The sequence below is a fragment of the Odocoileus virginianus genome, unplaced genomic scaffold, assembly GCF_023699985.2.
Source record: "Odocoileus virginianus isolate 20LAN1187 ecotype Illinois unplaced genomic scaffold, Ovbor_1.2 Unplaced_Contig_3, whole genome shotgun sequence".
Lineage (NCBI taxonomy): Eukaryota > Metazoa > Chordata > Mammalia > Artiodactyla > Cervidae > Odocoileus > Odocoileus virginianus.
The window spans coordinates 1,802,722-1,815,910 of record NW_027224320.1 but is presented as its reverse complement, the minus strand read 5'-3'; the positions used below and the strand labels follow the sequence as shown (position 1 = coordinate 1,815,910).

The window sequence follows — 13,189 nt, the reverse complement described above, 5'->3', positions numbered from 1 at the left end:
TGAGAGTGCAAGTCACTCAGCCGCGTCTGACTCTTTGCAACCCCGTGGACTGTACAGTCCACTGGAATTCTCCAGGCCAGAGCACTGGAGTGGGTGTCCTCTCCCTTCTCCAGGGGATCTTCCCCACCCAGGGATCAAACCCAGGTCTCCCACATTGCAGGCAGATTCTTTACTAGCTGAGCCACAGGGGAAGCCCAAGAATACTGAAATGGGTAGCCTATCCCTTCTCCAGAGGATCTTCCTGACCCAGGAATGGAACTGGGGTCTCCTGCATTGCAGGCGAATTCTTCACCAACTGAGCTATGAGGGAAGCCCTAAGGAATGTATCACTGGCCAAATTTACAACCCTCCATATTTTCTCTCTTCTGTTTCACGTGCTTTCTAATACCCAAGATACATATTCTGTTACTACAGTCTAAGTTTTCATAACACTTCTAAGGTAAGAGATTAAGTGGTTTGGGCTTCCCGCATGTGTTGCTAAGGAGTGTAGCCCTTCACAGTGCTGGGTCGGTTTCTGCTGTAAGCGTGCAGACCAGCCCCAGGTGTACTATGTTCCCCTCCCTCGCGGACCTCGCTCCCCGCCCCGGGTCGTCACAGAGCCCGAGCTGAGCTGCCCGTGCTGTTGAGCGGCCCCCACTGGCCGTTTTCCGGGAGGCGCTGTGTGCACGTCCGTCTTAACCTCCCAGTGTGTGTCGCTCTCCTGTCCCCTCTTTGTCCACGCGTCCATTCTCCATGTCTTCGTCTCTGTCTCTGCCCTGCAAATAGGTTCGCCTGTACCATTTTTCTAGACTCTGTATATTAATCTATGCATTAATACGTGATGTTTGTTTTTCTCTTTCTGACTTCCTTCACGCTGTATCACAGCCCCTGGATCCCTCCACGTCACTGCACATGGCCCAATTTCATTGCTTTTTGTGGCTGAGTAACATTCCACTGTGTATATGTACCACACCTTCTTTCTCCACTCCTCCACTGATGGACGTCCAGGTCGCTTCCGTGTCCTGGCTGTGGTAAACAGTGGTGCGGTGAACACTGGGGTGCCTGTGTCTTTTTGAGTTAGGATTTTCTCCGGGTGTATGCCCACGAGTGGGATTGCTGGGTCGTGTGGTATTACTGCTCAGTTTTCTAAGAGCCTGCTATGCTGTCCTCTAAAGTGGCTGTGTCTGTCCACATTCCTGCCAACAGTGTAAGAGGGTTCCTTCTCCTCCGCATCCTCTCCAGCTTTTGTTTTTTTTGTGGAGTTTTTGATGATGGCCATTCTGACTGATGTGGAATGGTACCTCATTGTAGTCTTGCATCTCTCTAGATGTCTGTGGATCTGCATCTCTCTAATAATTACTGATGTTGAGCATCTTTTCATGGGTTTCTTGGCTCTCTGCATGTCTTCTTTAGAGAAATGTCTGCTTAGGTTTCCACTCATTGTTTTATTGGGCTGTTTGATTTTTTTGATACTGAGCTATATTAACTGCTTGTGTATTTTGGAGATTAATCCGTCAGTTGCTTTATTTGCAAATATTTTCTTCCATTCTAAAGGTTGTCTTTTTGTCTTCTTTATGATTTCCTTTGCTCTGCAGACACTTTCAAGTTTAATTTGATCCCATTTCTTTATTTTTGTTTTTATCACTCTAGGGAGTAGGTCAGAAAAAATCTTGCTGTGATTTATATCAAAGAGTGTTTTTCCTGTGTTTTCCTAAGAGTTTTGTAGTATCCAGTCTTACATTTACGTCTTTAATCCATTTGAGTTTATTTTTGTGTATGGTGTTAGGAAGTGTTCTAGTTTCATTCTTTTACATGTAGCTGTCCAGTTTTCCCAGCACCACTTATTGAAGAGGCTGTCTTTTCTCCATTGTATATATTCTTGCCTCCTTTGTCATAAATTAGGTGACCATAAGTGTGTGAGTTTATCTCTGGACTTTCTATCCTATTCCATTAATACATATTTTTGTTTTTGTGCCAGTACCATATTGTTTTGATTACTGTAACTTTGTAGTATAGTCTGAAGTCTTAAAAAAAAATCTGAAGTCTAGAAGCTTGATTCTTCCACCTCCATTTTGCTTTCTTAAGAGTCCTCTAGCCATTCGGGGTCTTTTGCATTTCCTTACAAATTGCAAAATTTATTGTTCTAATTCTGTGAGAAATGCCATTGGTAGTTCTATAGAGATTGCATCAAATTTGTAGATTGCTTTGAGTAGTATACTCATTTTTGTAATATTGATTCTTCCAGTTCCACAACATGGTGTATCTCTCCATCTGTTTGTGTCATCCTTGATTTCTTTCCTGAGCGTCTTATAGTTTTCCGAGTATAGGTGTTTTGTCTCTTCAGGTAGGTTTTTGTGTCTATATTCATCAAAGATACTGGTCTGTAATTTTCTTTTCTTGGTGGTGTTTTGTTATCTGGGTGATGGGGGCTTCATAGAATGTCTTTGGAGTGTTCCCTCTTCCATCTTTAGAAGAGAGAGAAGAATTGGTATAAGTTCTTCTTTGCATGTTTGGCAGCAGAATTTACCTGTGAAGCCATCTGGTCCTGGACCTTTGTTTGTAGGAAGTTTTTGTTTGTTTTTATAGATTTTATTTCAGTTCTGATCATTGATTTGTTCATATTGTCTATTTCTTGATTTAGTTTTGGTGATCTATTTTTTTATTTAGTTTTGATGTTTCTAGAAAATTGTCCATTCAAATTTGTGGGCATGTAATTGTCCATAGCATTCTCTTAGTTTTTTTCCCCTCTTTTTTCTGCAGTGTCGGTTGAAATTTCTCATTTTTCATTTCTTATTGTGTTTATTTGGATTTTTTCTCTTTTCTTCTTGATGAGCCTGACCAGAGGTTTCTCTATTTTATATATCCTTTCAGAGAACCAGCTCTTGGTTTTATTGAAATTTTCCCTATTGTTTCTTTAGATTCTGCTTTATTTCCTCCCTGGTCTTTATTATTTTCTATTTTCTGCTGATTTTAGGTGTTTTTGGTTCTTCTTTTTCTAATTCTTTTAGGTTAGATTGTTTACCTGAGACTTTTCTTGTTTTGAGAGCAAGGCCTGAATTGCTGTGAACTTTGCTCTAAGCACCGTTTTTGCTATGTCCCATAGATTTTGTATGGTTTTATTTCCCTTGTCATTTGTCTCAGCTATTTTGTAATTTCCTTTATGATTTCCTCTTTGACCTGTTTGTTTTCCAGTAGTGTGTTGTTTAGTCTCCATGTAATTGTTTTTTCTTAATTTCTTTTCCTCTGGTTAATTTCTAGTTTCAATTCGTTGTGGTCAGAAAAGAGGCTTGAAACAGTTTCTATACTTTTGAACTTGAGGTTGTTGAATTTGTGGGCATGTAATTTTCCACAGCATTAGTTTTGTGCCCGAGGATGTAACAGTTCTGCAGAATGTCCCATGTGTACTTGAATTCTGTTTTTGGACGTAGTGCCATGAAAATGTCAGTTAAGTCTAATCCTCTGCTGTGTCGTTTAGGACCTCTGTTGCCTTATTGGTTCTCTGTCTGGAAGATCTGTCCCTTGATGTGAGTGAGGTATTAAAATTTCCTACTATTATTGTATTCCTATGTATCTGTTAGTGTTTGTTTTAGACATTTGGGTGTTCCAATGTGTGTGTACTCAGTTGCTTCACTGGTGTCCGACTCTGCGACCCCATGGACTGTAGCTTTCCAGGCTCCTCTGTCCTTGGGATTCTCTAGGCAAGAATAGTGGAGTGGGTTGCCATTTCCTTCTCCAAGGGATCTTCCTGATCTGGGATTGAACCCGTGTCTCTTCCATCTCCTGCCTTGGCAGGAAGGTTCTTTACCACTACGCCACCTGGGAAGCCTGCCCTGCTAGCAGGTGCATACGTGTTGATGAGTGTGTTGATTTTTTATCATTATATGGTGTCCTTTAACTTTCTTTATCCTCTGTTTCACAGTCCATTTTGTCTGAGTACTGCAGCTCCCTTTTTGGTCATTTCCATTCACATGAAATACCTTTGTCATCCGCATTTTCTTTTCTTTCTTCGGGTTGTCGTTTTCTATTGGGTTTCCTCAGCAGAGAGTGGCCGGACACCTTACAGGGGAAGCCCCGGTTGCCCCCAGCCTCCTTGAGCCTTGACCAGCCGCCGCCAGCCCCGTTCAGGAAGTGTCCGCTCTTGGGACTGTTTCTTGCAGCACCTCAGTTTCCAGGGCAGGGACTTCTCACTGAGGCCTGTAGTGGTCCTTTCTCACACCCGTACTGGCCACACCCGCCCCGCTGCTTTTTGGGCGCCGAGTACGGGTGGAGAGAGTCCAGCTTGCTCTTGCTGATGACAGATCGACGTTACTTCCAGAACCCAAGTCACTGAGGGTACCAGCTGCTCTGGCTCACTCACCAGCTTCTTGGCTTCCTCCTCCTCCATATCTGTCCTAAATTTACCTTCAAACACGGCCATGGCGCTCAAGGAGCCGGAACCCATAGTGACATAAGGCAATTCAACGGCCGACTGTGAGAACTCAGGCTGCAGAGGTGAGGTCCCGTAACATCTCCCCACAACGCTAGGGCCGCCAGTATAACCTTGCTGCCCGGAAAGCATCTGTCTGCGGCCACCTCTGATTGGCCACCATGCAGCCTGTGCAGGGGGAGTGGAGCTCCAGGATGGAGGAGGTGAGCTAGGTCGTCTTGTCCGTGTCCACAGCTGTCCAGGACCACGGCAGTAACTGTTAGGAGATGTGAAGTGTATTTTTGACAGTTCTTGTCAACAACAGCCGTCCCTGTAATCGCCTTGTATGTCCTCCAAACACTATGGCATCCTCATAGACCACCCCTGCGATAGTCATCCTGGTTTTCCGGGCTCTGGGAAGCTTGTCCTTTACCTTTGCAAAACTGACTTCTAGGCTGGCCTCTCTGGGGCAGTTTCTCTGTGCCGAGAGAAGCCCCCGGTGGCTGGTGCCCCCGCCCTCTCCCTCTCGGTCTGGGTGTGTCCTTTGCCCTGAGGTGGGCCTCCTGTTGGCAGCATATTGCAGGCTTTTGTTCTTTTTTTTTTTTTTTTTCCATTTATTTTTATAGTTGGAGGCTAATTACTTTACATCATTGCAGTAGTTTTTGTCATACATTGAAATGAATTAGCCATGGATTTACAGGCTTTTGTTCTTTATGCAGTCTGCCACTCTGTATCTTGTGAATGAAGCATCCAGACCATTAACATGTAAGGTAATTATTGATACATATGCATTGCCATTTCAAATCTTGTTTTGCAGCTGATTCTTCGTTCCTTTTTCCCCTGGTGTGATGATTTCCTTCTATATCATGCTTGTGTTCCTTCCTGCAGTTTCTGTGATTCTGTCCTGCGTCTTTGCTTTGTGGTCACTGTCTGTCTACTGTGTTGGCCCCTTCCTTTAGACTGATAGCCATATAAATTCAAACACATTCTTTAAACAAAGTGCATTTTCTTACTTTCATTCCTCACATTTTAAGATTTGGATGTCCGTTTCTACATCTTCAAGTTTTTCCTTTTGCTGTTCCTTGTGTTTATCATTGCTTTCACAAATAGGTTTTTTTTTTAAAATATAATCCATATACTGGCTAATTTAAATGGTTTATTTTCCTTTTGTGATTTCCTCCTTCCTATTTCTTCCTGCTGCTTTTCTATTTAGAGAAGACCTTTTAACACTTCTTTTAGGATGGTTTAGTATTGCTGTATTCTTTTGGTTTCTGCTTGTCTAAGAAATTCTTTATTTCTCCTATTCCAAATGATAATCTTGCTGGATAGATTATTCTACATTGCGGGTTTTTCTCTTTCAAGGCTTTGAGTCTGTTTTGCCACTCCCTTCTTGCCTGCAGTGCTTCTGTGGAGAAATCAGATAGCCATAGCCCCATGGGGGTTCCCTTGTAAAGAACAGTTTTTCTACCTTTAGAATCCTCCCCTTACGTTTCACTTTGGTCACTTTTATTATGTCTTGGGGTAGGTTTGTTTGGGTTTATCTTCCTATGCCTGGATACCTGTTTCCTTCTTTAGCTTTCGGAAATTTTCAGCCATAAATTCTTCAGATACATTTCAATCCCCTTTTCTCTCTCTTCTCCTTTTGGAGCCCCTATTATGCATAGATTGGCCCACTTTTTATTATCCAATAGGTCTCTAACATTGCTTTTTTTTTTTCCCATTTGAGTTTCGGTCTGCTGTTTTGATTGGGTAGTTCCCACTAGTCTGTCTTCCAGGTCACTTACTCTTTGTGATGCGTTGTTCATTCTGCTGTTTATTGCCTTGAGCGCGGTTTCTGTCTCAGTAAATGAATTTTCTAATTTTTCTTGGCTCCTTCTCATGGATCCTAGTTCCTTTCTACACTAATCTGCTTACCTGTTGATAGTCTTTTGTAATTCCTTCATCAGCTTCCTTATCTCCTTTTTTGAAATCAGTGTCTGTTAGACTGAAGAGGTCTGTTTTATAGTTCTTGCAGGGGGATTCTCTTGGTCTTCTACTTGAGAGTGGTTCCTTTCCTTCTTCGTTTTGCTCATATTTCTCCTAGTCTGTGAGTTTGGGAGGAACAGTTAACCTACTGGAGTCTTGGAGGGAGTGTCCCTGGGTAGCATGTGTGGGTTTAATGTCTTTTGCTGTGAGGTCTGTTTTTGGTTTGGATGCTGGCCGCCTTTGGCTTAGCGTGTGCTGGCTGTTAGCTCTTGGACGGGGTGTGCAGGTTCTCAGGAACACGGCTCCCAGCCGTGGGGCCCTCCCCCGCTGTGGTGGTGGGTTGCGCACCCTCCCCGTGCAGTCCTGGGGAGCGGGGGCGGGGGTTGGCACTGGGCCGTGCAGCCCTCGGGAGCAGCAGCAGGCCACGCGCTTCCCGGGGGACGCTGGCCCAGGACCCTGGGCAGTGGCAGGCCGTGCGGGCTCCCAGGGTGGGGTGGTGACCTGCACCCGCTCCCAGGACCCTCGGCGGTGGTGGCCTCTGGAATCTATGATGGCAGCCTGCGCCTGCCGGTGGAGTGCAGGTGGGTGATCCCTGCCTCTGGAGACTGCAGACGGCCGTGCAGCCCACCCCCATCGGTGCCTCGCTTCTCTGGCGGGCCCAGGCTTCCTCCCAGACCCCCTCGGATGTGGCAGAGCACACTGTAGCACCTCAGGCTGGCTGCCCATAGCAGCCCCAGTCCTGTGCCCAGGTCTGAGCTCCCGAGCCTCGGTACCCAGCCCCAGCCCACCCCAGCTGTGCTCTTTGAGACGCTGTTGTGAAAATGAGAAGTCAAACCACAGACCAGAAGCAGAATTTTGTAAAACATATACCAGTTAGAAGTCTTAACTCTAGTACATAAAGAAACTTCCTAAAGCTCAGTAAGAAAACCCAATTCCCCAAAAATGCATCAAACGGTTGAAAGACACTTCACCAACAAAAGACGTACAGTTGGCAAAATAAGCACGTGAGAGAGTTCCCAGCACCTCCTCAGTCACCGAGGAGAGGAAAGTGTAGCCACAGTGAGACGTGACGACACACTCACTGTGGTCCTGGAAGTGGAGAGGCTGCCCATACCCACTGCTGCCGAAAGTGTGGGGCGACTGGGACTCCAAGGCACCAGTGGGCGTGTGCGGTGGCGACCACTTTGGAAAAGAGCCTGGCACTTCCTTAGAGTTTGGCATGAACCTGTCATATGATTCAGGCACTGCCCTCCTAGATATTTACCCAAGAGAAATGTAAACTCATGCCTGCAATAGACTTACAGAAAAATGTTCACAGCATCCTTTTTTGACAGCTAAGCTCTCGATACCTTGTTCAGGTGCTCAGTCATGTCTGACTCTCTGCAACCCCATGGACTGCAGCACACCAGGCTCCTCTGTCCTCCACTATCTCCCGAAGTTTGCTTAAATTCATGTCCATTGAGTTGATGATGCCATCCAACCATCTCATCCTCTGTCACCCCCTTCTCCTCCTACCCTCAATCTTTCCCAACATCAAGGTCTTTTCCAGTGAGTTGTCTCTTGGCATCAGGTTTTGGAGCTTGGCATCAAAGTATTGGAGCTTCAGCTTCAGCATCAGTCCTTCCAATGAATATTCAAGGTTGATTTCCTTTAGGATTGACTGGTTTGATCTCCTTACAGTCCAGGGGACTCTCTCAAGAGTCTTCTCCAGCACCACAATTTGAAAGCATCAGTTCTTTGGCACTCAGCCTTCTTTATGGTCCAGTTCTCACATCTGTACATGACTACTGGAAAAACCATAGCTTTGACTATATGGACCTTTGTTGACAAAGTGATGTCTCTGCTTTTTAATACACTGTCTAGGTTTGTCATAGCTTTTTTTCCAAGAGGGACCATTTTTTAATTTTGTGGCTGTGGTCACCATCCACAGTGATATTGGAGCCCAAGAAAATAAAATCTGTCACTGTTTCCACTTTTTCCCCTTCTATTTGCCATGAAGTGATGGGACCGGATGCCATGATCTTAGTTTTTTGAATGTTGAATTTTAAACCAGCTTTTTTGTGTTCATCTTTCACCCTCATTAAGAGGCTGTTTGGTTCTTCATTTTCTGCCATTTGAGTGGTATCATCTGCATATCTGAGGTTGTTGGTATCTCTCCCAGCAGTCTCGATTCCAGCTTGTGATTCGTTCAGCCTGGCATTTTGTATGATGTACTCCGCATAAAAGTTAAATAAGCAGACTTGTACTCCTTCCCAAATTTTGAACTGGTCCATTGTTCCGTGTCTGATTCTATTAATAACTGTTACTTCTTCTTGTTTAGTTGTTAAGTCATGGCCGACACTTTGTGATCCCTTGAACTACAGCAGGCCAGGCTTCCTTGTCCTTCACCATCTCCTAGAGTTTGCTCAAATTCAGTTGGTGATGCTATCCAACTATCTCATTCTGTCACCCCATTCTCCTCTTGCTCTGAATCTTTCCCAGCTTCAGCATCTTTTCCAGTGAGTTGGATCTTTGCATCAAGTGGCCAAAGTATTTGAGGTTCAGCATCAGTCCTTCCAATGAGTATTCAGAATTGACTTCCTTTAGGATTGACTGGTTGGTTGGATCTCCTTGCAGTCCAAGGGACTCTCAAGAGTCTTCTCCTGCACCACAATACAAAAGCATCAATTCTGCTTCTTGACCTGTATATAGGTTTCTCAGGAGACAGGGAAGGTGGTTTGGTATTCTCATTCTCATCTCTTCAGGAATTTTCCACAGTGTTGTAATCCACATAGTCAAAGGCTTTATTTAGCATAGTCAATGAAGCAGAAAGAGATGTTTTTCTGAAATTCCCTTTCTTTTTCTGTGATCCAATGAATGTTGGCAGTTTGATCTCTTTATAGAGGATTGGAATGCAAAAGTCTGGATACCTACCAAATGTCAATTAATAGGTACATGGATAAACAAATTTTGGTATATGCGTATGAGGAAGTACTCCTCAGCATTAAAAAGACATAAACAATTGATACATGCAACACGGGACTTCTCTGATGGTCAGGTGGTTAAGAATCCACCTTCCAATGCGAGGGACGCGGCCTCAGTTTCTGGTTGGGGAGCCAGGACCCCACTGGCCATGGGTCCGCTAAGCCCATGCGCCACAGCTGCTGAGCCTGAGTGCTCCAGACCCAGATGCCACAGCTGGAGAAGCCTAGTCGCTGCAACTAAGACCCACACCGCCAAAAAATAAATTTCTTTGGTTTAAAAAGCTGGTTAAGGCAGTAAATTACATGTATATTTTGCCACGGTATGAAAAGGTGGAAAAGTCAATGAACCGTTTTCCATGTGGTTCTGTTTTTCAGCCCTCTCTTCACGCACATGTTAAGTTGTTGTTTGCACTGAGCTTCGTCTCAGGCTTGAAGCCCGGCAGTGTTCGTCCCCCAGCTTGTTCTCTTCTAAGGTCGTTTGGCTCCTCTGGGTCCTTCACGTCGGCTCCTGAATTTTAGAATCAGCTTTTTAGCTTCAACAAAAGGCTTGTGTATGATTGGGGTTACAGTAAACCCGTAAATCAGTTTCAGGGAGAATTCAGATTTGTAACAGTACTGGATTTTCAGATCCCCAGTTGTGGACTCTCTCCCCATTCATTTGATTCTTAATTCTCTCACCAACGTTTTGTGTTGTCATGGGCAGTGCATAGAGTGTGGACAAATTTTACAAAAAGCTTCTGATGGTTTCTCAACTTATCCTTGTTATTTTTTGATGGTTTGTAAAAATATATCCATAAGTATTTAAAATTCTTTGGTATTATCGTAAGTGGTATTTTTAGAAATTTTGACTCCTGATTATTTGTTGTTTGTATGTAGAAATACAGTTGATTTTTTTACATATTATTTTTACAGTGGTATGAAAGTTAACATTTTTCTGTACATATTCCCTATTTCTGGGATTTTTCTTCATAATCTATATTTTGTTTACTTCATATGTAAAAGAAATTCACAGTTGTGAAAGGAGATATAGGAACTATAAACAAGATGAAAATAAAATATATCCCATTGTGTCTTAGTTTTTGCCTTTGAACATCAGTTTTAGTTGAACTTCAGCAGATGCTGGTGTTTTGTGAAGATTTCTTATTTCAACCTCAGGGTTATCTCCTAAAATTTAGTATGTATGCAGTATGACAAGCATCATGATGACATTGGTTGCTTTAAGGTAATTTACCCTTCACCCAGTCCGTTTCTCCCAGTGCTTACCTTTACGGAATGCACTGTGCAAGACTGTGTCCTTTATCATGACCAGGAACTGGACAGCAGCCTTACTGCAGGTTGTGCCCGTTCTGCGTTTGCTGATTGTGTGTGTACTGTGTGCTTCTGTCACATGTGCAGATCATGACATGACAGCTCCGTCACAGGACTCACTCACACGTTCCTCTGATGTCCGTATTCCCCTCTTGCCCACTCCTCCCCCAGCTTCTGGGAACCACTAGTCTCTTCTCCCTTTGTATATCTTGTTATTTAAAAACACTGTATCACTGGGACCGTAATGGATCTACAGTGACAAGCAATGTGTGTAAACTTTGTGCGGATTGGCCTTTTCACCCTGTATAACTCTTCTGTTTGTTGCTCTGTGTCAGTGGGTTGTGCTTTTTTACTGCTCAGCAGTTTTCCACGCCAGAGAAGGCAGTGGCAGCCCACTTCAGTACTCTTGCCTGGAGAATCCCATGGACAGAGGAGCCTGGTGGGCTGCTGTCCCTGGGGTCGCTAAGAGTCGGACAGGACTGAGCGACTTCACTTTCACTTTTCACTTTCATGTGTTGGAGAAAGAAATGGCAACCCACTCCAGTGTTCTTGCCTGGAGAATCCCAGGGACGGCGGAGCCTGGTGGGCTGCCGTCTATGGGGTCGCACAGAGTCAGACACAACTGAAGCAACTTAGCAGCAGCAGCAATTTTCCATGTACCTGTTACCACAGTTTGTTGACTGTTCTGAAGCTTAAGAACATCTTGGTTGTTTCCAGTTTGGGGGCTCTTATGAGTAAACCTTCTGTGTACATTTGTGTTCAAGCTTTGTGTGAACATGTGTTCATCTCTTCGGGATAAATGGCCAGGAGTGAGGTTGCTGGGTCTTGAGGTAGTGCGTGTGTTTATTTTCAGAGTGCTGGCTGTACTATTTTATGTTCCCAGAGGCAATATATTCTAGATTCTGTGCCTTTTTGCCTGGATTTGGTGTTGTCACTGGTTTTGTTTATTAAAAAAAAAAAAAGTTTTAAAAAACTGTAGCCATTCTGATAGACGTGGAGTGCTATCTTGTTTTAATTTGCCTTTGCCTGATGTAGAAAATTTTCACATGTTCAGCTCCCTTGATAGACCTTCCCAGTGAGTCCAGTTGGTTTTTGTGTGTTGATCTCGTACCCCGGCAGCCTTGTTAAGCTCGTTGAGTAGCTCACAGTGCTTTTTTGGCTGGTCCTGGAGTGTTTAGTACCTGGACAGTCTCGTTGTTGGTGATGAGGGCAGTTTCATGTCTTCCTTTCCAATCCGGTTTTCCTTCTTTCCTTTGCTTGATCATGACGAATAGGAGTGGTCAGAGCAAACTTCCCTGCCTTGTGCCTGATTTGAACGAGAAAGCCTTCAGTCTTTTACCTTAGGTATGATGTTAGCTGTCTGTTTTTTGTAGGTGCCCTGAACCAGGTTAAGGAAGTTTGCTCCTGGTCTGTGGAAGGTTTCCGTGTTCACTGTGTAGAATTCTTTCCAGTGTCTCTGCCTCTTTGAAGATGGTTGTGCTGCGCTTGCCCTGGGACATGGCGCGGCGCTCGGCCTGGGCGTTGAGCCCTGAGGGGCTCTCCGTGGTCCTCGTGTCATGTCCTCTTTCGTATCCCTGGGCTCACTCTGGAGAATACTGAGGGGACATGATGGCCAAATACAGTGTGTCTCCTGGACTGGATCCCAGGCCAGAAACAGGGCATCAGTGGACAAGCCAGTGAAATTAAAATTAATTCTGTAATTTAGTTAGTAATATTGTATGACTGTCAATTTCTTAATTGTGGTGGTTTCCCCATGATTCTGTAAGCTTCTCTTAGGAAAAGCTGAATGAAAAGTATCGGGAACTCTATACTATTTTTGTGACTTTTCTTTAAAATTATTTCAAAATAAAAATGATAAGGTGATTTCATATGGGCAGCATTTAAAAATACTGTTTGTCAGTCTTGGCCTTTTTAAATGTATATTTATTGGTTTATACCATTGTATGTTTCACGTGTACGATGTTACAGCCCTGCTTCTGTGTGTACTGTACCATGTCACACCAGAACTGTAGCTTCACCCTCGCCAGACAGGGTGACCCGCTTACCCATTTCACCCTCCCCGTCTCTGCCTTTTCACTGGTTTTGTATATATGATTCTTTTAATGTGATTTTATATTTATATAATCCAGTCCATGGCAGTCCATGGAATTCTCCAGGCCAGAACACTGGAGTGGGTAGTCCTTCCCTTCTCCAGGGGATCTTCCCAACCCAGGGATCAAACCCAGGTCTCCCGCGTTGCAGGTGGATTCTTTACCAGCTGAGCCACCAGGGAAGCCTGCTACCATTTTATCTTTGTTTTTTTCTCCCATGTGTTGTTTCTTTGTCTCTGGATGCTTTTGAGTGGTTTTAGAGAAATTGATGTTAGTATAGTTTTCTTCACATTTTTCTCGGGGTTCTTTGAACTTCTTGGATCTCTGCGTTTATAGTGTTTATCAATTTTGGTACGTTTTTGACCATTAGATTTCTTTAAACTTGTTTTATCACCAGCCATAGCACACCCATTCGCTCCTCCCCCTTGGAGAGTATACATAGATAGAGAGCGATCTGCTTGAGGTTGTCCCACAATTCA

The 13,189-nt window shown here is 44.1% G+C and overlaps 1 protein-coding gene and 1 pseudogene across 3 annotated transcripts in view; one reads left to right on the top strand and one right to left on the bottom strand.

The window, feature by feature from the left end:
* The window catches only part of ACAD9 (acyl-CoA dehydrogenase family member 9), a 47,034-nt gene that overhangs the window by 6,709 nt on the left and 27,136 nt on the right, over positions 1–13,189 (top strand). The window lies entirely within an intron of this gene.
* Positions 4,141–11,885, bottom strand: LOC110124126 (proteasome subunit beta type-7 pseudogene; annotated as a pseudogene).